The sequence below is a fragment of the Belonocnema kinseyi genome, chromosome 8, assembly GCF_010883055.1.
Source record: "Belonocnema kinseyi isolate 2016_QV_RU_SX_M_011 chromosome 8, B_treatae_v1, whole genome shotgun sequence".
NCBI classification, from domain to species: domain Eukaryota; kingdom Metazoa; phylum Arthropoda; class Insecta; order Hymenoptera; family Cynipidae; genus Belonocnema; species Belonocnema kinseyi.
This window is the reverse complement of record NC_046664.1, coordinates 138,948,621-138,974,218: the sequence shown is the minus strand read 5'-3', so window position 1 is coordinate 138,974,218 and position 25,598 is coordinate 138,948,621. Positions and strand designations below refer to the sequence as shown.

Below are 25,598 nucleotides of genomic sequence, written 5' to 3'. Positions count from 1 at the left end.
TGGTACTTTACGAATTTTTTCCTTGACGTCTTCATCGTGAAAAATAAAGTAGAAAAGAGGCCACTCAAAGAGTGTCCTTTTGACGTTAAAGGGTTAAAAAAATGCAAGAGCCGACAGAAAACTAAGTGAAAGTACAAAGTTTAATAAAATATATAAAAAAAAATATTTCAACTAAATCTTATCCGACACATACCAAAACAAAGATATTATAAGTCTAGATGCGGCACGCATATAGTTCGAGGAACTAATTGTAGATGGCGCTCCCGGCGAAAATTGCCCGATCTCCCTATGCCTCTCAACCCGCAGAACACGCCGACCAACTACTTCTCCCCCACGTTCTTCGCGCATCGAACAAGTCCATCGAATAGCAGATACTTAGTCAGTAAATACTTAAAAATATAAAAGAAAAATGTTATATTAAAGATTTTTTAAATTATTATCTTCAATGAATGAATTAATGATTTGAATAAATTTTGCATTAAGAAAATATGTAGCTTGAATCGAATTAAAATTTGATTGTATCGTAATAAATATTTTCAGGTTTTACATTTTTTTTGTATCAAAATTAGTCATTTTGCAATTAAAATTTACCGTCTATGAATAATATTATTTTGTTTTGTAAAACAAGCGTTAGAAATTCTACTAAATGGAACTACATTTGAAAATTCAACAAACGAGAATAAAATGTTGGCGTGTACACACGCGAAAATTTTAGAAACTCATATGTAAAAAACAAATTAAAAGTTTTAATTGATCAGCATAGTAAGCTAAAATTGATAGGGTTCTCGTGTGTAGAATTAGCGAGTTGGAGTTTTCAGATGTAGAGTTAAATTTTTTGTTTAATGCTACCGCCTCCCTCACGATTATTAATTTAAGAAAACAATAATTTATAAATTTTTATGTTTACGTAATTATTAATGAATTAAATAAATTATAATTAAACGATAAAATTTTATGATGGAATTATTTTTTATTTTATTTGATTTTTTATATAACATTTTATAAAAATTGATTTATCTTATTATTTATGTATATTATGTCCCGATGTTTTAAAATGAGAAACCTATCTCGCGCTCGGATATTCTTTGAATTTCTCTTTCATACAGTTTTCTCTATCTTGCGTTGTTATCTTAATAATAGGATTTTGAGTTTCATATTATTTTGTATGAATAAAGCAAAATGTCCCAAGAGTCTTTTAGATTTTGTACGTATCTCGCTTCCTTTAGCGTAATATTGGAATTTTCCATTTTTTGTATATTACTTACAATATATAAAAACAAAATTACGAGTCCTATTGGAAGTGGCTGAAAGACATTTTGTAGGCTTTTTCAAAACCTATAATTTCTCTTTGAGACTTTTGTCGTATTTTGCGTCATTTGGTTAACCCTCACACCACAAGATGGGGTGTTTAGGCACTCCAAGGCCCTATTTCGGCACAGGAACTAGGCCTAGAGCGTCTCAGGGGGGTATGGATCTCAAAAGCCTCCTCTTCAGTTGTCCTCTGCACGTGGGAATGGATGAGGGTCACTAATTCATGCTACAGATGTTTTGAGAAGCGATAATATGAATTTTTATTGTGCTATTTGGAATATGTGATACATATCTTTTTCATGTTTTCAAGTATCTTTGTATGCTGTTTTTTATGCTGATGTTTATGTAACTGCATTTTTTGGGTCAATTTATTATTTACGTTACTGCAAGAAATTACTTAATCTTTTATTATCTTTTATAAAATATATTATGCGTTAGGGACTGTGTAAATAGCCTTTGTGTTTCCTATAACTGAAAAAATCTAAGAAATGGAATTTTCTCGTTATAATTGAGCAGAAATTGATTGAAAAAGTCCTTTGAATAATTGTATAATTTTGTGAAATACTTTAGAAATAATATTATACCATAAATCATTCGAAATGTGTTTCAAAACGACTGGGGTGTGGAGACACCCCACCTTGTGGTAAATGAGACTCTCACCTTGTGGTATGAGGTTTAAAAATTTGAATGTGTGGTGTCAAATTTCGGGCAATTCTAATACTTTCTCAATCATAAATTATAAGAATGTACTAAATTATTATAAATTTGTATAGTTTTTTTGGGTGAATAACTTTTTTCTATCAATTTGTTTTCGTAACTTTTGTTGTTTTTCCACACACTTTTCATTTTTATTTTTAATATCATTTTTATGATTAAAACTAAAACTACGTATCTTTGTCATATCCTGCATAGTTTGACCACAAAATGGAATTTTTTATTATTTTTTGTGCAATAAAAATTAGAATTTTCGATTAAACAAAAAAATACAAAATGTTTGTATGATAATCTTGCAGGGCTTTCAAAAAGCAATGTTTTCCTCTAATCAATTTTTTTTATATAGTACGTTATGTGGCTTAAAATTTTGTTTTTCGATTACTTCACATTATTTTGAAAATGCTATAACTCTGAGAATTTTTTTCTTAGCAAAAAAAACCTCATCAGGATCCATTTTTTGGCATTCTGAATATTATTAATAGCCGTACATAAAATTTTAAAATAAATGTAAAAAAATGATCCCAAAAATTTTTTAAATGCTCTTATTTTTTAATTTATATCCAAAATGGCTGTTTAATGAACATTTCCTTTCTTTTAGGACATAAAAAAGTGTTCCAAAGATTGATTTGATCCGTTCATTTTTTCGAGTGTTATCATATTTGCGGATGACCGGGTGGACAGGCAGACAGACGTCAAAAACTTGATTTTCGGATTCAGGGAGTCCCGAAACCTACAGATCAATTGAAAAACGGTGGTGTCAAATTTTGAACAATTCTAATGCTTTCTCAATAATAAATGATGAGAACATAGAAAATTAGAGACCCTTTCATTTTTACATTCTCATTCATGATAGTGTAATGTAATCGTCCAAATCTTCTATATCTGGTTTTTAACGGATCTTTACGTTTCGGCATTCACAGAGTCCGAAAATCATAAAATTTTGTTTGTGTCTGTCTGTAGATCTGTCTGTATGTATGTATGGTTACCTGAACGTTGTAACCACGCTAACTTTTGAAGGATTTGTCCAATCTAGTCAGCCTTTGATACACTTCTTAAGGTTCTCAAAATGAAGGTTATTAAAAATTTAGAGCATTTTCATAATTAGATATTTTTTTCATTTTAGAAATTTGTGTCAAAATTTCTTATAAATGGGTAGAAGACTCGAAAATTATCAAAATAAAATGTTCAATTTCGAAGAAAATTAGAATACTTTAAAAAATTTTGAAAATGTTTAGTAAAATAGAAAAAAATATTTTTTGGATAGATTATCCTAATGAAATTTTTAAATTCTATAGAAATTAAAAAAGTGATATACTTTTCAACATTTTGAAAACTTAAAAAAAAGGGAAAAAAATTTTGTTGTATAGGTTAAGAAATATTAATCCAAATTTCTACTAGATATAAAATACAGTGAAACTCTTTTATAGCGCCGATTTTGGCGCTGTCGGTGAGTGTGAACTAACTCATTCTAGCCCGCTCCGCTTTTGTTTGTTCAAGCTTGACTGCCCGCCTGAATGACAACCGCAGATCCCGCGGCCCCTGCGCTGTTCCTGTTATACCTAACTACGACGCGGCCTCAATTCTCGGAATGGCTATAGAAGGGAGGGCTATTGAAGTGTTTCTCTGTATATGTATTTCGAAACTATTCTCACGAAGTTTCTTCATTAGATGAAACGATGGGTCCTAGTAAAAAACACCTATCTCACGCGTGTCAATTCTAAATCCCCTAACTCTACCGGACTTCTTTAAAAACAACGCATATGTGGCGTGCAGATTCTAAACCTCGTAACTTTACTGAGTCCGTTTAAAAACAACGTATCTCGATTTTTCGCTTTTTAAGTAGAGCTTATTTCAATCTTCACAATTCTGTTTCGTTTTAAACCGCAATGCAATCTACAGAAATGTAAAGTAATACATGTTTTTGAAATATTGCAAACATTTTTCATATAATTCTAATACAAGTTAACCTATAATATAAATAATAAAAAGCAATATTGTCTATGGCATGGCAGGAGCAGTGCAAGAGAGGTTATTTTTCAAAAAATTTGAGCTGCCTTAGTTCATAAATTTTAACCCAAGTAAATATTGAAATTTTGAAAAAGCTCTAACTTTTTGAATTTAGCTCTAAATTTCTTATTTTTGGTTGTGAATATTTGCTCAGCGAACTTAACCTTCATTTTGAGAACCTCAAGAACTCTCATGAATGATAATGTGAAAATGAAAGGGCCTCTAATTTTGTACGTTCTCTTAATTTATTATTGAGAAAGTATTCGAATTGTCTGAAATCTGATACTAGAGTTTCTCAACGGATCTCTACGTTTCGAGACTCCCTGAATCCGAAAATCAAGTTTTTGACGTCTATCTGTCCATCTGTCTATCTGTCTATCTGTCCAAAAGAATGCCAAAAAATTGATCCAGATGACGCTTTCTTTTTGATAAGAAGAAAATTCTCAGAGTTATAGCATTTTCAAAATTGTGTGAATCAATCGAAAATTAAAATTTTAAGCCAAACAACGTACGATATAAAAAAAGTCAACTGGAGAAAAGAATTGTTTTTTGAAAGCCCTAGAGGATATGAAAAAAGATAAAGCAACAAAAATTGTGAGCCCAAAAAAGATCTACAATTTTATTAATAATCACTTCTTGATAGGACGCGTACTTTTTGTTTTATTCGCTACAAATTTGTTATGATTTACTTTTTGACAGGACGCGCACTTTTGGTTTTAATCATAAAAATGAAAATTGTGGAAAAACAACAAAAGGTACAAAAACAAATTGATAGAAAAAAGTTATTTAATAAAAAAAAATTTACAAATTTGTAATAATTTAGTACATTCTTATAATTTTTAACTGAGAAGGTATTAGAATTGCCTGAAATGTGACACCACAACATTCAAATTTTGAACCAAATGACGCAAAATACGACAAAAAATCTCAAAGAGAAATTATAGGTTTTGAAAAATCCCACAAAATGTCTTTTAACCACTTTCCAATAGGACTCGTAATTTTCTTTTAATATATTATAAGTAATATGCACAAAATCGAACATTCCAATATTACGCCAAAAGAAGCGAGATACGTACAAAATCTAAAAGAAGACTCTTAGGATATTTTGCTTTATTCATACAAAATAATATGAAAATTAAAATCCTATTATTAGCATAACAAGGCAAGATAGAGAAAAATGTATGAAAAAAGGATTGTAGTTTTTTATTTTAAGGTGGTTCAGAAAATATAAATTTACAAATGTATGTCAAAAATTGAGCGCGCAGCGCGAAATCACGATGAGAATGTGTACCTCAAAGCCTACAGAGCTTTAAAGAAACTTAATCTTTATCTATACTTCTTTAAGTAGAAAACTCGGAATATCAACACGCATATAAATACTGCGATTTAAAAGAGATCTTTTTGATAAAGTTTCATTCAAGCATTCCAAATGCAAAGAATAAATATCCGAGTGCAAAGCGCGAAATCTGACAGATGCGCGCCCTAGGCGCGCTCAAACTATAATTTGAATTGTGTATCCTGTTTTTTTTTTTTTTTTTTTTTAATAAAACCATTTTTACAAACTATTTTTTTCATTAACTTCAACTAAAAATAGCAACAAGAACAACATTGTAGATATGAAGATTAATTTTCAACGAGTGGACATTTATAAAACTCATAAATAACTCGTATACGGATTATTTTATTTCAAATTAGCAATTAAGAGATGAATGTTTTTAAAAGTTTCCAATAATTTCTGACGTTTTATATTAAAGTGACAAATGTAAGGCAAAATATTTATAAACTTTGATCAACCATTCGAGTAAAATTCAAAACGACATTTTTTCAATTTTGAAATTATAATTTTCTTATTTTAAAACATCGGGACGTAATATACATAAATAGTAAGATACATCAATTTTTATAAAATATTATATAAAAAATGAAATAAAATAAAAAATAATTCTATCATACAAGGACCCCGCACTAAATGTATGGGAAAATGGCTTTTGGTGGATTTAGCTGAAACATAGAAATCACGGTTCAGATCATGGTCTGTCATATTTTCGCCTACACCGTTGACTCATATAGCGTGCTTCTCAAAATGATCAAACGCTAAGCGCCCAAGATTTTAACTTGACTAATTCATCACTTTTTTTAAGGCAGAAATGGTACCCAAAGTAACATTAGTAACTAGAGCGTACATTGCGATAATTACATTGTACCCTTCGCAAGAGGGCCGAAAGCTAAGCACCCATGATCAGCGAATAGAACCAATCCCAGCAGCTTTTGCGAAATATTGAACTATTTCTGGCTCTTGATTCGGGTTCGCTTGTTACCTCTATTAGCAACGTCTAGAATCCTTTGTAGCAAGGAAGTTTGAGGATACCTTACTTGTTGCTGGTGACGTGCATAACCCAGGAACCATAAAACGCTTGCAATATGTGCGCAAGTGCCAAGAGTTCTGGCCCCTGACTTACATGTGCAGTAATAACCTAGAAGCGTTTCGTTATTGTCTGGTCCTATGTTATCGATCTCATTGAACGCTATCCACAGTTGGTACCTTGTCGCATTTCAGAAACGAGAAAATAATCGTACTCTGATCAAACTAGGTTCATTAAGTCGCGTATCTAGTTGAAACTCTTCATCTTCTTCTCGTTGCAGCTTGTCTTGAACGTAAGATGGGGCAAGTTCTACTTGATACACGCCAATTGTTATGTCGCTTATTTCTTCCAATGTAAGGCGAGGAAATTGTGGTACTTAAAGTTCATGCAGGCGATTCCAATTTGCATTTCCGTAGCGCATATTGTCCACTCCTACGCGCGCTTGCACAATATTTGGCTCACGAGCTCTCGCTATATATTCTCTTGCAAGCTCTGCTGTAGCGCCTTGCATCTCGAGAACAGGATGGTATCGATTAATTATGGCACCAGCAATACGAAAGATGTCCCTTAGATTGTGTACATGAGCCATCGGAATGGTTTTCTCGAAGAACTTGAAAATGGACTTTATGTGGCCTTTTGTGGATTCCACTATCCATCTAGATTTCGTTATTGGCCGAGCTTCGTTTGCTTCTTCCGTTACCAATTGACTCTGTCTTTGTTGGAGAAATGATGGTATCTTGGACACAATTCCTAAGCGTTCTAAAAGTGGTTGGGCATCTCTATATCCACGGTCCTCTATAAAAATATCACCAATGTCGAAGAATTCTCTCGTACCTTCCACATATCTTTCAAATTCGTTAATGAGCATTTGTGCGTCATTGTTTCGCGAGTCAGAAAAATATGGTCCTTGTATTTCAAGTATGTATCCGTCTAGAGCAACAATGAGAGCAGGTTTTACCAAGTGACGTCCTTTATGTTTTCAGAATGACTGTCGAAGTACGCTAAAGTTACTGCTCTTCTGCATGTAAGCATAAGTTCCATCGATGATAGCAATAGCTCTAGAAATTTCTGGTTGTGGATTATAAAGTTCATTAGCGAATGATGTCACGTGTCTTTCAATGAATTCCTCTCTGCTTATCGCCATAAATCCAATGTTACCAGGCACAAATCGCTGCATTAAACACTCTCTTACAGTAGAAATGGCCATGCTTGTAGCTTACTGGCTCGAATAATGAAAAATCACTATCAGAAATTCATCAGAAAGACCTTGACGCATTTTGCAAAGGAAAGTCAACAGATATTTTTTCCTCACGCATCTGGCACCATGTCCATGTAACTGCGGAATAGGATGACAAAATGCATACAATTCTCTAAATTCTTCCTTTGTTACAGGAGCAATAGCTTCAAACTCCTCATCAGTGAAACTATCCTCATTATTAAACACCGCGGCCGCATGAACATTTGCTTCGTTACGAATTGCTGCAAAAACAGAAGTAACTGCTGTCCCAGAATCCTATACGGTCTATTAATCGCTTGTAGTTCAGGAAGCAAGGGACCTAAGATGAAACCGTGTTCATCAAATGATTTAAGCATGCTCTTGTTTCTTCTGGAATGAAAATGTCCATCACAATAAAAGCGTTAACTCTATATTCAATTGAAAGCCTTGGAGTATTAACATCAGCATTACAGAACATGAACGTTTGCCTGCCTGTTTGTGTAAGAACATTCAGTCTTAAACAGCCTGGGTCACGTTGGAGCTCCTCTATCTCATTGCGAATCGATTGATTGCAATTGAGACATAACCTACTCTTATAGGCGACTTCAAGTGGTGGTCTTCGAAGTTGAAGGCGTCTAAAAATTGCAATGTTTTGCCTATTAGGATTATTATTTTCATCAAGTCGGGCCATTTCTCCTGGTTGATAGACTCTATGGCACACATAGCAATTAACTCGAACTCTGAATGCCATTTTTTAAACCATAAAAGAAACAAGCTCTAATGGTCTTGAAAGGCAGAAGAAACTATTAATAAAACGAAAGAAAAATTCAGAAACAACATAATAAAACACAAGAAACTAAACACAAAAAGGGAATAAGAAATACAACACAATTAATACAGAAAGGAACAGATACGAATTTTTTTCCTAAGCTTAGCAATAAAATTACTATCCGCTCTCGAGACCTTTCACAAAAGAAATGACAGACATGCCATCGTCAATGGAAATAATAAGTGAATGCTGTTTAATATATGTTTAATATATATATAATTAAAAATTTGTCATAAGGACAACTGCAGGATTTCGCCGGGAGCGGGTGCTAATTTGGAAAATTGCACCCGCTCCCAGCGAAATCGCGGTAAAATTTCAGCCACAACCACGTCTTACGACCGTGAGATAGGTGGTTACAGTCTGTACAGGAATAAATACCACGATCCAGCAAAAGCCTCGTGCACCCTAAAAACACGGAGTGATTCAAGGACTACCGCCTTCTGCATTTTTCCCGCAAGTGTTTTAGCATATTCTTGACAGGCAGGGATGCTTTTTAGGCCATTAGCAAGTGCAAGTTTCGCACCTCCAAGAGCGCCGATGATAAGGACGATTGGTTTAACCGAATATTCCGGGTACAATCGTTGCAACTCCCTTATAAGGTCTCGATACTTCTCTTTCTTTTCATTCTCCTTGGTTATGATGTTTTTGTCAGCTGGTGCCGAAAATTCGATAACGAACATGGTTCGCTTCTCGAAGTCAAGAAGAACCATGTCAGGCCTCGAGTGAGCAACGGAAACAATTGTCGAGAATATAAATTTCCAGTACATGCGGCACTTCCCATTCTCGACAATTGACTCGATTTCCTCAGGAGCATTTAGAGGAGCGATATTAAGGTTAATGCCGTAAGAGTGACAGAGATGGTAATAAAGCACTCTTAGTGCCGCATTGTGTTGGACAACTAGATAGTATGTGAGCTAAATGCTCGGGGTGTGCATGGCACGCCCTGCAGCTATCATCGGGAATGTCTTGGCTCAAAATTTGGCGGCGGTTTGTTAAGGTGGAAATGACACCGTCTTGGCATGCAAAGATGAAACCCTTCGTATCAGACTTCAATCCGGGTGATTTAAGGAAAGCAAACGTTAGCTCACAAGACATTGACTGATCCATCACATTTCTGTGTTGGATACCGTGAATCCTCTTATCGAGGAGCTGTTCACGAAAGTTTTTCTCTTGTGCTTTCTTAATCCGGGCTTTCAGGAGTGAGTATTCGAGATAGATAAGATTTGATGCATTTTGCTCACCCCTAATACTGAAGTCAAGTCCGAGTGTTTCAGCAGCCTCCTCCGCTGCTTTGTACAGAAACGCTCCTTTGCCCACTTCTTCGTGATTCCTGACCATTTTAAGAAGAGGGTCTCTTCCATTTGCAACTCTATGTGCTGTACCCAGAATAACCCGACTTTTTTTAAGTTATTAGGCCTACTTTCAGTTCGTCGCTCATTCTGTAGTCGTTCGCTTTTTGCTTTAAAAAGTGACAGTCGTTCATCATGCAGCATTCACTCATTATTTTTATCGACAACGGTATGTTTTTCTGTCATTTCTTTTGTGAAAGGCCTTTGAAAAAGTGATTTCTTAGTCAAGTTCAAATCTTCTGCGCTTAGCGTTTGCCCGTTCTGAGAAGCGCGCTATATGAGTAAACGGTGTTGACTCATATTGTCATTGGTTTGCCTAAACATGTTACTGACCACTTCTTGATGCGTGTTTCGTATACAGACATCGCTTGTTCCGCTAAAGCTACTAGGATTGGTTTTATTCGCTTATCTTGAGCGCTTAGCGTTCAACCCTCTTGCGAAGGGTAGAATGTTATTATCGGTATGTGTGCACTAGTTACTAATGTTACTTTGTGTACCATTTCTGCTTTTAAAGAAGTGATTTATTAGTCTAGGTAAAATCTGGGGCGCTTAGCGTTTGATCGTTTTGAGAAGCGCGCTATATGAGTCAACGGTGTAGGCGAAAATATGACAGACCACGATCTGAACCGTGATTTCTATGTTGACATCGCTCTTGTAACAAAGTCTGTTGTAATTCGTTTTATTCACTGATATTATAAACGAAAAAGTTAGATTTATTAATTTATTTAGACAACGTTTTGCACAAACTAAAACAAAATAAATGAAGCGAGATAGTGTAGAAAAACCGGGTTTTTAGTTCCTTGATTTACCGTCAGTAGTCACTGCTGATCTATTTTTGTATCATAGATCGATAGTTAAGCATATGTAATTAATTTCCCTTATTTATGTATTAATGAACTCGCAATGTAAAGTTCTATGTCTTATTAATTTATACTTTAACGTATGTTTCTGATCAGACGAAACTTCTGCTTATGATTGCCTGTTTAAAAAATAATAACATTATGTTAACACATCGCTAAATTTCTAAATTGATTGTACAATTCTAAGCTCTTTACAATGGAAAAATATTACAAATTATAAGAACATAATTTTACTGTGTCTTTCCGAGTGAAGTATTTTGTACAAAAAAGTTTCGTTTGTGCAAAACCACGCTTAGCATAATAATAAAATTGCATTTTTTATTTAATATTAAATATTATAATGTATCTCAAGGCAGGATTCTCTTAGTTATATTCTTTTTTTTTACTTTACATATTTTTTATTAGAAAAAAGTGAGTGATTCTCGATCATATCATCTCTGCTTGAAGACTTTGAGACAAAACTGTTTTGTTTTTGCCAAACTACGCTTACAATAATGATAAAATTTCCTTTTTGTTTATTGAATATTAAGTATTATAATATTTCTTTATTTAGGCTTTTCTTAGAAATAATTTTTTTTTTTAATCTAAATATTTTTTACCAACAAAAAGTGAGTGATTCGCGATCATATCATCTCTGCTTGAAGACTTTGAGACAAAACAGTTTCGCTTGTGCATAACCACGCTTACAATAATGATAAAATTGCATTTTTGTTCATTGAATATTAAGTATTATAATATTTCTTATTGCAAGCTTCTCTTAGAAATATGTGTTTTTTTTTTAAATTGACATATTTTTTGTCAACAAATAGTGCGTGATTCTCAATCATATCATCTCTGCTTTAAGACTTTGGGACAAAACAGTTTCGTTTGTGCAAAACCACGCTTACAATAATGATAACATTGCATTTTTGTGTATTGAATATTAAGTATTATAATATTTCTTAATGCAGGCTTCTATTAGAAATATTTTTTTTTTTAAATCTACATATTTTTTATCAACAAAAAGTGAGTGATTCTCGATCATATCATCTCTGATTGAAGACTTTGGGAGAAAGCAGTTTCGTTTGTGTAACGCCACGTTTAGAATAATGATACAATTTCGTAGCTCCTTCAGTTTTCTATATCTCAGGCATCGGGGGGGGGGGGGGGGGGGGGGGGGGGGGGGGAGCGTTAACTCAGGTAAAAGTAGCATACTTTAATTTCTGAGTGGATATCGTTTTGGAATAAACGGAAGAGAGGAATAGATGACGCCCGCCCTCAAGACTTCACAGGTTACTACCTGAGAACAAACAGGTTGGTCCTGGAAAATATCTCAGTTCCAATTTGAATGGTGCATTTTCAGTTAAAAGAAAATTAAGACTTAAAATTTTAACTAAAATAATGGAATATTAAATTGGAATAATTACATTTACACTTTAAAAAAATATATATTTCAACCAAAACAAAATTTTTTTAAATAGTTACATTTTCAAACAATGTTATGATTCTTCAACTAAAATCATAAACCTTTTACTAGATCAATTGAATTTTCAACCATAGAGATTAATTTTTAACTAAAATGATTGCATATGTAAGTTGAATAGATCAATTTTAAACCAAAAAGAATTAATTTTAACAAAAGTGTTTAACTTTAAACTGGAATAGTTTAAATAAGCCAAAAAGATGAATTTTCTACTAGAACAGCGAATCCTTTATTAAAATATTCAAATTTTCAATAAAAAAGATACATTTTTAACCAAGATGGTTAATTTCTATCGAACAAGAACTATTAAAAACGAACGTAATTTGCAAACAAAAATTGAAGGGTTACATTTTTTGTTAAAAAAATGTATGTTAAACCAAAGAACTGAATTTTTATTTGCAACGATGTATCTTCAACCATAAAAATCAACTTTCAACAAAAAAGTTTGACTTACAACTAAGTAATTAAATTTTTATTCCAAAAACTTTTTTTTAACGAAAGACGTAGTAGGGGATATTCGGAACTTTCGATATATCGATATCGATATTCGAAAAAACTTTCGAATTATCAAGCCCAGACATGAATTTTCAACAAAAAGTGATCAGTTTTTAACCAAAAATAGAATAGTAAAATTTCAGTAAAAAAACTGATTAAAAAAAAAAGTTTTCAACAACATAGTTAATCAAACATCAACTTTTATAAATTAAAAATCATTGTTATTCAATTTTATATCGCAAGACAAAAAGAAAATTGAGCGCGCTCTCGAACAAATCCCCTAATTTTAAGAAAAGTCCCTGAAATTTTCACGTTTTTCTAGATGTATAAAAATGCCCTGACAATGACAGATTTCTTAAGCTTTGCAGGTAAAGCTCACTACACAAAATTGTATATTTCTCTTAACCGTCTACAAAACTGGTTAGTAATGTGCTAGTAACAAGTTGGGGATCTAGCAAAAATACAAGTTTTATACAAAGTGTGCCAGTGATTTTCGTTGGTTCATAAGCCGTTTACTGCAAAAATTGGCACAAGTATAGCATATTTGAGCTAACTTTCATTTTTCCGAAATATAAATTTTGGGGTTCTAGCTTCCGGGATATAATACGTTCCTATTTAGTTAGCGCAATATTCAGAATTATAAAATTTTTAAAGCAGAAAAATGAAATCCTTTTACCATTTTTACATTGTCATCCTAATGAGAAGATATTGGTTTTATGTGAAAAATGACTTTCGCAGATTCCATCAAATGTTGACGTTTTGAGACCCCCTGGGTCAAAAAGATAGTTTTTACTTCGGCGTCTGTCTGCCGTCGTTGTTGTCGTTGTCGTTGTAGCCTGTTAACACGGTACAATTTAAAGGAATTATTTAATTGGATTCCCCTTTGGCATACTTTGTAAGGATATGAACAGAAAGGACGAGTTCGTTAGTCAGCTTTTTTCGGAGAAATTTTGAAACTTAGAGCATTTTGAAAATTGTTGAGACCACTTTTTTTTAATGTTTGAAAATGCTAATAAAAAATCGAAAATTCAATTTTTTGTTGCAAAAAAAAACTAATGAAATAACAATAACTCCATCTTGTGGAAAACATAGCAAGATACGAAAAGAGACAGATTGACAGTAATTGTACACTTCAAAAAGAATAGGAAATTTTTCAGGAAGTAATTTTTTGTAGAATAAGTAGTTCTTCTTTTATTTTTGAAAAAAAAAACATTGAAAATAAAAAAAATTATATCTGAGAACAACAATACAAGATACGAGATTAGGTGAGCCAAAATTGATTCAACCAAATAGATTAAAAGTTTTTTACGAATATTTTCTTGATAAGAAGCGTAATTTTTTTCACTCGTAAAAAACAAGATTAAAAATTAAAAAATGTATATAAACAAGACAATAAGAATAAGACTGTTTCAATTTCCATGCATATTATATGAATTGTAATTATATAAAATTCATTAAAATGATACATGTTTCTGCGCAGCTAAGAATAAAATTTAACGCAAAATAGGAAACAATTATTAAAGTAATCATGATAAATACAATTTGTACTTTATTTTGCTAAACCTAAATACCGAATACAGTCTGCACTCGAAAAACATTTTTCTGCGCAAAGTCCTGTTTTCAAGTTTCTTTGATTGCCAAAGTAAACAATTACATAATGAATGTTCCGGCTTATGTGAAATTGATGGAAAACTTTTTAGTATATTTTACTAAAAATCTACTGTAGTAGCTTCAATGTATGGGTGCAATATTTTGCTTAACTTTGGAAATTCTGGAAGCTAAAATTTAGCAAGATTTGAAAACTTATTAACTAAAATCATAAATTTGATTTCATTTTCAAACATTTAAATTTCTCAAAATTATACTTTAGTAATTTTGCACTTTCAGTCCAAGAGTATGAATAGTCTCATTCGTAGTTAAATGTCGAAACTCATTAACAAACATAATTATTTTTTGTATTTCTTGACCAATTTTTTTTCCAAAGTTACTTTAAAATATATTCTTAACAAATGCAAAGCAGAATATAAAAGATTTTTATGAAGTCAAATTCACAAGTGTCGTTTTCAACGGTATCTTCAAAAACTTTTAACAGAGTCCAACACAGAAAATTGCATTTGATTAAGTGTCGAAAAAACTTTGAAACTGCATTTGGCAAAATTTGAAAATAATCGAATAATTCTTCCTTTTAAAAATAACATGTTTGATATATTACGGAATCTAGATGCTTTAATACTGGCACATATGTTTTCTTTCAATTAACTTAAATGTTTAATGTTTATATTTATGACTAATTAATTTTGCCACATAAGGAATAGACAGAGAAGAATTGTTAGAAATAATTAATAGTTCAAGTTTTGTTTAAAGTATAGAATGCTTGGCAGACTAAGACCATTTTTGAGAACCACACAGATCACTCACTCACTCGATATATATATATAGACATTTTTGTAAGATGTAATATTTAATATCTTTATTGAGTTAATCACTTTAATGATCCGAAAAGATCGGACAACGATCTGTCGCGATTCACTGCTACTCATACACTGTTTTTCTCAAGCGACAAGGCTATCATCACACACTCAAACTGAGAAATCACGTGACTTCAAATATTACTTTAAATAATAAGGAAAATAAAAATAGCTTTGAAATAGACGATGTTGATAAATTGAATAATTTTCAATCGCAGAAAATCTCATAAAGACGAAACACCACAACTTAAAACATTTAACTAAGGTTAAATGCTTTAGTTAAGACCAAAGCATGCTAATTTAAAAAAAATAATATTGATTTTAATTAAAGGGTTACATTTTTTAACAAGAAAACTTTTTCAATCAACCAAGAAAAAAAATTGAGACAAAATGTTGAATTGGAGGATCGATACAAAAATTTACAAATCTTAAACAATTTTAAACAATTTTAAGATAAAAATATTAATTTATATATCAAAATTGGTTATAAAATCTTTTTAAATCTTCTCATAATCTAATCTAATTTACTTATTCTTTACTTTCTCTAATCTAATCTAATGAAAATGTTGTTATCTTGGGACTCGATGTTTTCCCACAAATTTGGAAAATCCTACAAAATTAAAAAAATTGCCTAAAAATCTTCCTGACTGTATTTTGAAAGGTTTGTAAATTTTATGAAATATTTTTAAATTAATTATTTAAATTTGTTCGTTTTCCTAGGAATTTATAACGACAATTTTTTCTTTCTTTCAACGCTTTCGAAATGTTCAGAAAGCTTCTAAATTTTGTGTTCAAACTCTTCAAAAATCTACATTTTCTTTAAAATGTTTTTGTTTTCAATTCTTTTTAAAACTTCTAAATATATCTTGAACTATTATATAATTTAACTATTAGGTAAAAGTTCCGTAATTTTAAATATTTTTGTGAAAATTTATGTATTAATTTTATTTTTGTTTGAAAATACATATTTATGTTTGAAGACTCATCATTCTGCTTTTTATGTCTTAGAATAGTATTTTTAATTAACTTTTACAAACAAATTGAAAAAAAAACCCCTAGAGATATGTTAGTGAGGAATCTGCCTGTGTACTTGAAATTTCTTTCCGACTAATACGCTAGGACTATTGCAGTATTTTTAATTCAAGGTACACTTTTCAAAATAGCTAACTTCTGGGTCGTATGTAGTGTCGTTCCATGCACACTGGAAAGACAAAGGTATCCAGGTAGCCATGGAGGAAAAGACAAGCGCCCGCCTTCATGTACTGGTTCCAGGTATTGCGGGCGAATTTATGACTCATGTGTTTCTTTTTCTAAAAGTATATAAAACAAACTTATGCGGGTCATATTTAAAAAATAAGTTTTTATTCTTATTCTATTGCCAATTTTGAAAACACATGTTGAGTTTCAACTCGATGTACCTAATGTTAACGTTTCTGGATAAAATTTTCAGGGGGGGGGGGGGTGAAAAATGAGCAAAAATGTTGATTTATAAAATTAATAAAATATTAGAAAATTATATTTTTGTAAACAATTAGAAAACTTGAGTTATAAATAAAAAAAATTGTTCTAAAATCTTTTTAAATAACAGTGCGGCTGAAAAGTTCGTAGGCTAACATACAGATGTCGCCACTAGTATTAAATACATATGATTTTTAGTCAACCCGAACCTTCAAAAGACAGATATTTAAATGTCACTGCTGTCGGACTATTAGTTTTTTGAGATAGAGCGTTTTGAGTGAAGCAACTTTGGTTAGTTTGAAAAAAATGGTTCAAAAGGAATTTCGTGTTTTAATAAAGCATTGCTTCTTGGCGAAAAAAAATATTGTTGAAGCCAAGTCTTGGCTTGGTAAACATTATTCGGACTCTTCACCAGGGAAGTCAACCGTTGAGAAGTGGTTTGCTAAGTTCAAACGAGGCGAAATGAGCACCGAGGACGATGCACGAAGTGTACACCTCAAAGAGGTCGTTACCGACGGAAACAAAACAAGTTCACAAAAATTTTTTGGATGATCGCAAAGTGAAGTTGATCGAGATAGCTGAGGCTCTAAAGATATCAAAGGAATGTGTTGGACATATCGTTCATGAATATTTGGGTATGAAAATCCTCTGTTCAAAGTGGGTGCCGCGCGAGCTCACAATCGACCAAATGCACCGTATCACAAATATTTGAAAACAATGGTAAAATTCCATGAATTGGGCTTCGAATTGCTTCTGCATCCACCATATTCTCTAGATCTGCCCCCCAGCGACTTTTTCCTGTTCTCAGACCTCAAGAGAATGCTCGCTGGAAAAAAATTTAGCGCCGATGAAGAGGTAATATTGAATGAAGAGGTATTGAATAATAAAATTAATATCTTTGGGTTAAGTTAATAATAAGAAAACAAAAAGTGCCAGTAGCAAAACGTCTGGATCCGGTAGTATCAGACATATTATTTTTAAAAGGAAGGATAATTATTTTCAAAATTTTCCGAGTGAAAAATTATTCAAGGATAATTTTAAGAAATGCAATTGCTTGAGTAGAATATACTAAAAAATTACCCTAATATCATTTTTTGTTAGTAAGTTGTTGGCCTTTTATTCATATTAATTTTCGTCAGTTGTTTCCTCCTGACGATTTAAGTTTTTTTTTAAATTTTAATTTAACTTCTACCTGAATATGATAGTTTTCCATTTTTTATTTAAAATTGATCTGTTTTAGTTAGAACTTCTTATTTATTGGTAGAAAGCTAATTTTTTGGATCGAAATTTCTTCTTTAATGGTTAAACTGCAACTGTTTGGTTAAAGATTAACCCTTTTGTAAAGGTTCATCAATTTGGATGACATTTTTTTTCTTTCTTGACTGACAAATTTTTACTTGTTAAAAATTCGTCTTTTTGGTAAGAAAATCAAACTTCTGTGTTAAAAGTTGAACTACTTTGTTAAAATCTTTGTTTGGTTGAAGATTCATTATTGGTATTTAAAATTCTTCTCTTTGTTTCGAAATTAAATTATTTTGTTGAAGATTTGTCTTTTTGGTATAAAATTAATATTTCAGGGTTGGAAATTGAACTGCTTTGTTGAAAATTTGTCTTGCAGTTTGGCAATTTGTGTTTTTTTAAATAAAAATTTGAACTCCTTTGTTAAAAATTTATTTGGTTGCTTGCTTGCAGATTTATATGGATTTTATATCGATTGAGATAGCCAGTGCAACTAGGGTAGGAAATGGGACAAATTCGTCCTTCGCTAATTCGTTGATTTTTTCTCCCATGAGCATCAGCTTTCCATTCTGATGAAAGTGTGCTGGTTCATTCAGTTAATATGCATTTTTTTGGTCACTGTTCCATAAATTTTGAAAACCCCATTTGCTGCTGAGGACAGAATTCTTTTAAAGATTTATGTAGTTATTTAAGATTGCATAACATCAACCGTTTCTGCTCTTTAACTTTTTCCACAGCATCATTGATAATTGTAACACACTCTTTTTTCCTGGAATGACGCATCAATTGTTTTTGTTCTGTAGAAGCTCTAAACGAAATCTTTTATGTCAACAGAAAGTCGCCTGTCTATTTTTGGCTTACGAGATTCTAAAAATCCACCTTCTGCAACTAATTTGTTGGCTCTGCGTGCCATGTGATTTGAACATCCAAACGTATCCTCGATTTTCTGAATGGTCCTGCTGTTAGGCAGAATCGTCAAAATTTTTATTAGGAGATTTTGATCTGTTTCTGATTCTTTGATTTACTCAACACTTGTAAGCATTTGTTCCCGTGGGAAAGTGATGAATAGATAAACGTTTATTTTTCGGCATGTTGGCCTTAAAAAATTGATTTGATTACACTTCCATTTTCTTACAGAATTTTCTTAATACTATCTCTTAAAAATTAACATCCGTCCACACCTTATAACAAATCCGCTCGCTTCTATAGCCTAACCTTCCTCGCTGCGCCTCGCCTCGCACGCATGTCTCTCTTTTCTCGCTTTGCCTCGCATTGCCAGCCTCTGCCTCCGCGGTTAATACTTAACAGTTAACTACTTTTTACAATATGTACGGTTTTCTTACACCTACTTCCTCTCCTATTTACAATCTTTCCTTCTCCATTCCTCTTCCTGATTCCTTCTCTTCTTTTCCATCTTACCGACCACCCCCTTCACTTATGCTACTGCCCTTCTGTCCCCCCTTTCATACAACAATACCTCCATGCTTATTCCACTCCTTTCCACCTCTTCACATTCCTCCAAGCCGTGCTCAACTTTTGCATCTCCCTTCTCGCACAATTTACACTTTCTCTTCTCTCTAGAAAGCCAGAACCTATTAAAATTCTCCATGCAAACGCATCTCATTCTCGCTATAAGTTCCTGACTTCCTTGCTCTCCTTTCTCACACAAATATTGCGCTCTTTTCCTTGGCATAATCCCTTTCCACGTCCATCTTTGCACATCTACGTTTGTTCTCCTTCTCTCACCAACACTCCCTAACCAGCTTACTTCCTCCCTTTTCCAAGAATGTCTCCTTATATTTACTCCTGACAATGTAGTTCGGCGTATTCCTTGCGAACCCTAGTATCGACTTTACATATCTCTACTGTATCATATTTACCCTCTCACTTACCTTCCACCCCCACACCTCCACTCCGTGAAATAAAACACTCATCAATAGCGAATCAAAAAATTTAATTCTGGTTACAAAATCATATGCCAACAACGTCTTACCCAGCACCACACCTGCTTCATCGCCACATTTGGCCTTCGCACCTTCTCTTTTATATGACCATCCATTCCCCCATTCCTTCGAAATAGGAAGCCCAGGTACACAAACTCTTTCCCCTCCCGTACCACTTTCCCCTTCCACTTCCACTCTCCTCCCTTATCTCTCCCACCTCCTTTCCTGAACACCATAACCTTCGACTTGCCCGCATTTAATTCTAACCTATTTTTGTCCAAGAATCTTATCAACCAGCCCCCTGGCTCCTCCTATCCAGTCTATGCTTTATAAGTGTCATGAGAGTTGACCGCGGCCACGGTGACGCTGATTGTTCATTGGGCTGAGGTTCATTCAAATGCATGGGGAAAAACGTAAAAATTCAATTTTTAAATAAAAAACATTTTATCGAATTTTCTTCTGCTGTACGCTAATCAAGAAAGCTTCTGCTATTTTTCAAAGCAAAATTTATTATGAAAAAATGTAAGTTGCTCGAGTTTTATACGAAAATTCGGTTTATTTTTTGCGGGACATTCAAATAGAAGTTCTCTCATCTCTATTTAAATGTTGATATTATTATTTATTGTCTTGATTAAAGTGAATAATTATATTAATATTACATGATATAATTATTTATTAATAATAATTGAACATTAAATATACTTTTTAAAATATTGTTTTGAGTTGCAAACGCAAAAAATATGAAATTATATATAGCCTAAGAACGAACTAGTATACAAATTCATTTTACTTGAAGTTTAATCATTGACTTGTTAATATTGCACTGCATTTGAAATATTATGATTATTACATTGATTGAATTTAATAATTTTATTGAAAAGTACAGTACAAGTCCGATAACTTTCCAACTTCGAGGCTATAGGGGCAGAAAATTCCAGGAATTGAGAATTTATCGGATGCCCCATCTAGCAGCACGATGTTAGGTGTGCGAATGCGTAAATCATGGGCGCAAATCATTCGCAAAATAGCACACGTAGTGGGAGAATCACCATTAGTATGCATGCCGTATGTGTGATGATGTTTTAAGGGGATTGTACACTTATCGGACGGCAAGTTACCGGCCTTCTACTGTAAGGCTTTTCACAGTCGATGAAATTGAAAAGCTTTAATGTAAAATAAAGTACTTGAAAATAATTGTAATTTTTATAATCCTTTTTTTTAATTTTGGAGTAAATAAATGGCATGAGAAAGGGACATTTAAAAAAAGTATACCAATGGTGAAGCATTGATAAAATTGCTCTATAAATCGCTAAATGTATCAAGAACAGTTTGTAATGTGATGGCACAGAGTTGAGATCAATAAATAATTTATATTTACACAGTGTACAAACATAGTTTAGAATAACTGTTTACAAATTTCTGTCTGATAAGTTTCTGCAAACTTAAGTTTCAACCAGTCTTGCTGCTTTCTTCTTCTCGACATTGTCCTGCCTTGTTTCAGCCATCTTAATTTTTGCAAATTGGCTTAGTTGGTTTTCCAAATAGAACGATATAAAATACACGTAAACATCTATAGCATGTTTAGAACAGGGGAAGTTGAATTGCTGCTCTGTTACTTCGTTTACTACTAATTCGAAAACGTTGCTGCGATTTTTGTGCTTTTGGAAGGAATTTTCATCTATTTGCAAAAAGTTGAAAGTACGTTTATTTTCATGCTGAATAAGCCCTTGCTGTTGTCCTTGCAGATTTTTCTGATTAAGAGTGATGATTCTGGCAATTTGATAATGTTGAATTTGCATTGAGTTTTCTGTAGAATAGAGAAATCCCGTACGACAAGTTTCACACTTATGAATTTCTGAAGATTTTTGGACACTTGACCAGTAACAAAGTAAATGAGACAGTCGATGACTGGAGGCAGATCGTAATCGTGGTCTACTGCATTTATGAAGTCGCTAAACTCACTGTCCTCTAGTGTAATAAAAATAATTTATTTTTCTTTTATTTCGTCAATGACCGAGGCTTTTTTTGTGTCAGTCTTAAATATTTCCTTTAGTTTGGACATTGAGATCAAAGGTTGGGAGGGATCACTTTGAGGAACGGAACAGTTTCCGTTACGAGGAGGATTCAGAATACTGAAAAAGGCCAGGATCTTGTAAATTTGTCGGAAATTTGGCATTCTAGGGTGACCATTTGTCCTTTCAGAATATCTAGCGGTTCCGAAAAGTCTCTAAACAAAGGAATCAGATCAGAAGTTAGATTAGGAAGATTGGAAAATCAAGGAAGCACTTGAGTTAGGTCTTGGTGTATATTTAGAATAATGTCTGGATTTTCCTGCATTTGAATGGTTTTTTCAAATTTATTACGATTACTAATTCATATTCCGTCGTAAAAGTCTGTGTAGAAGAATTACTAGGCAGTCTGATAAGTACCTGAAAATTCTAAGAGATGGCATTAGTATTCACTAATGTGAACCATTTTCGTCGAGCTTGATCCTTCAATTGACGCCTGTCAAAACTTCAGCCATTTATGTTTACGCATTTACAAGTTACAGCACTGAGAAGTGACGTTTTTTTTAATATGGAAAAATCTGAGTTTCGAGTTTTGATCAAACACTACTACCTTCGCAAGAAAACGATATCCGAGACCAAGGCCAAGCTGGATAAGTATCACGCGGACTCTGCACCGTCGATTGGAACGATTCATAAGTGGTTCACCGAGTTTCGTTGTGGCCGTACGCGCACAGTTGATGCTGAACGATCTGGGCGCCCAAAAGAGGTCACTAACCAGAAAATGTCGAAAAAATCCATGATATGATGTTGAATTATCCCAAAGTGAAATTGAGAGAGATAGCTAATGCTGTAGGCATATCATTGGTACGTGTGGGCAATATCTTGCATTCAGTTTTGGGCATGAAGAAGCTCTGCGCGCGATGGGTGCCGCGTTTGCTCACAGTGGACCAAAAACGAATTCGTGTGACAACTTTCCAGCAGAATTTGGCATTATTTTCGCGTAAGCCGACCGAGTTCTTGCACCGATTCATAACCATGGATGAAACCTGGATACACTACTACACTCCTGAGTCAACGCAACAGGCAAAACGGTGGGTTCCACCGGGCCAAAATGCTCCGAAGCGTCCAAAAACGCAACAATGGGTCGGAAAGGTTATGGCCTCCGTATTTTGGGATGCACATGGCATAATATTCGTGGACTATCTTGAAAACGGTAAAACCATAACGGGAGCATACTATTCATCATTATTGGACCGATTGAAAATCGAAATCGCCAAAAAACGACCGCATTTGAAGAAGAAAAAACCGCTTTATCATCACGACAATGCGTCTGTTCATTCATGCTTAGTTGCACAAGCAAAATTGCATGAAATCGGCTTCGAATTGGTTCCTCAGCCACCGTGTTCACCACACCTGGCCCCCAGCGACTATTACTTGTTCCCTATCCTGAAGAGATGGTTCACCGGTAAGCGTTTTTACTCAAATGAGGAGCTCATAGCTGAAACTGAGGCGTATTTTAGAGACCTTCCGATCGAGTACTTTTCGGACGGTATCAAAAAGTTAGAAAATCGTTGGACTCGCTGTATTGACCTAAAAGGAGAGTATGTTGAAAAATAAAACCGACTTTGGCCAAAAAAACGTCTCCGTGTTTCATTTTTCAGGGACTTATCAGACTGCCTAGTAGTTTCAAGTTATTCATAAATAGCTTGAAACTGATTCTTCTTTAAACAGATAAAATACGCAAATTGTACATTGAAATATACACAAGTCAGCAGACTCCAGTTTAAGGCCTGTTTCGATGGAAGTCTTGTTCAAGGCATCGAACATGTTATTTAATTTCAGGCAAAATTCCGCCGTACTTCCACAATGCCTTGCTTCGAAATCTCGGTAATACATGAGGTTATACATGATTCTTGAAATCCTCCATTTTCCCTCTGCAACCCATGAGACTCCACATTTTCATATTAGGAGCACCTCCATCAGAAATTACTCATGTATTGTTGCTCCTGCATTTTCCAGCCGAAGTCAGAAGTCATGGTTTTTTGATCCAATAATAAATTTTTCGTAGTATTCATTTCGTGAAAACATATTTTTTATCCATTAAATTAACTAATTGCGAATTTGATTACATGTACTTAAGCAGTTCAATTTTTTTTTTTAATTGTAGAATCATTCTAAAAGTTAAAGTATACACTTACCTACGAATAGTTCGTTCATAAGGTATCACTAACATCTTAAGGTCATGTATCATATGATACATGGCCAGCGAACGCATATGCAGTAGGACGCATAGAATGATCAATTCATCAGCATACCAACGGCCTTTCTGATGTTTTGCTTTCGAACCTTTTAAAATTTCTTGAATGGCTATTTTTTCGTTTTTATTCATTTTCCCATTTTCATGTATAGATTCATTAAGAGCTTCTTCAATGACATTCATCATTTTGTCTCGAAACTGATGAACAACTCCTATCAACATTTGAACTCTGGTTGCAGCACGTTGTTTTGCTCTGTTCTTGGAATCAAGACTTTTTTTTAATTTGAGAAGCTTTTCTCGCTTTCGTGGACTTAAATCTTTGACATTTAGATAATTTGTACTCTTGTTGTGCTGTCTGCGAATGATTTTTTTCCTTACCAAATTTTTCACTGTCTTGCAACACTTACAGATGGAGATTTTATTATCACTATCTATTGGCAATAGCTGGTGACAGTTATTATGCCGCACAGCCCCTGCTTTATCTAGCCAACTAAGTGTGATATCTGACGAACCTTGACATATTTCACGTCGATCTATTATGTGAACGACATTTTGCAGGGTTTCAGTAGAGTCTAACTAGTCTCTTTCGATCCCAAAAGCCTTATGTTCAACATGCCTTCCGTTCACCTTTATCGCAAGAGTCATGCACTGATCTACAGTTATATCTTTTTGACAAATTGTTTCTACGTGACTACTTTTATCCTTTATCCCTGTTAAGTGGTGAAAAAATGGCAGGTTCCTTATTTTTGCCCCGGGAAAAATTCGCTCTCCCCCAAGAAACTGATATAGAAATACTTTTCTGATCGTCAACAATTTTTTGAAACAGATCTTTGTAAGGATTTGGTGGCTCGATATCGTTATTGACTTCAGTCAATTTTTCTCTCCCTCTAGTAGTAGGATCAATGTCATTAAGGTTGCCTTTGATATTCGGTTATTCCTTAGTATTACCCGTGGCTTCAAGGGTTTCTGCTTCAGGTGGCACCTTTTCGAAGTTTAGGTCTTTGATACGCACTCTGAAAAAAACATTTTCGTATTAATTGCAATCAAGTAATATAAAATGGTTAAAAAAAATTAACTTTTAATTATACAATTTGAAACTATAGTAAAAATGGTTTCTAATCTACAACAATAGTATTATATCAAAATCATAAGCAAAACTAAAATTTATACCGACTTCGTTTCTTGCCTTAATTTTTTATTATTTGATTAATTATTTTATCTTTTATATAATATATAAAAAATTAAGACAAGAAAGGAAGTCGATAGAAGTTTTTAATTTTATTAGGAATTTGATCTTTTAATATTGGTGTAAATTGGAAATCGTTTTTACTATAGTTTCAAATTTCAAAAATGTATTTGCACGTGCAATAATTAGGAAAATTAATAGTCTTAAATAATTGTTTATTATCGTTTCAAATTTTATGACGAATGTTAAAACAGTACAAATTTCATCATTAGTCTATAATTATAAGTAAATTTAAACGGCTTTCTTTAAGAAAAGGAAAATTTAAATAATACTTTGTGTGCTATATTAATATAAATATTAATAAAAATAGAAGAGACTGCCTTTTTCCATTTTTGTATATTGGAAAAATTAATTTTTCCAATACAAAACAAT

General features: G+C 33.2%; 2 protein-coding genes and 1 long non-coding RNA gene across 9 annotated transcripts in view; 2 read left to right on the top strand and 1 right to left on the bottom strand.

Annotated features, from left to right (window-relative positions):
* Positions 1–25,598, top strand: part of LOC117177710 — a 285,747-nt gene that overhangs the window by 22,468 nt on the left and 237,681 nt on the right. The gene's annotated exons all lie outside the window — the stretch shown is intronic.
* Positions 1–25,598, top strand: part of LOC117177707 — a 236,937-nt gene that overhangs the window by 5,773 nt on the left and 205,566 nt on the right. The window lies entirely within an intron of this gene.
* Positions 1–25,598, bottom strand: part of LOC117177709 — a 171,184-nt gene that overhangs the window by 134,487 nt on the left and 11,099 nt on the right. For 2 of the 4 annotated variants that reach the window (XR_004467741.1, XR_004467743.1), the window contains exon 2: positions 13,318–13,442. The exons of the other annotated variants lie outside the window; for them this stretch is intronic. The gene's annotated coding sequence lies outside the window, so the exon portion shown is untranslated. Of the gene's footprint in view, positions 1–13,317; positions 13,443–25,598 lie in introns of those variants that run through there. 4 annotated transcript variants of the gene reach the window in all.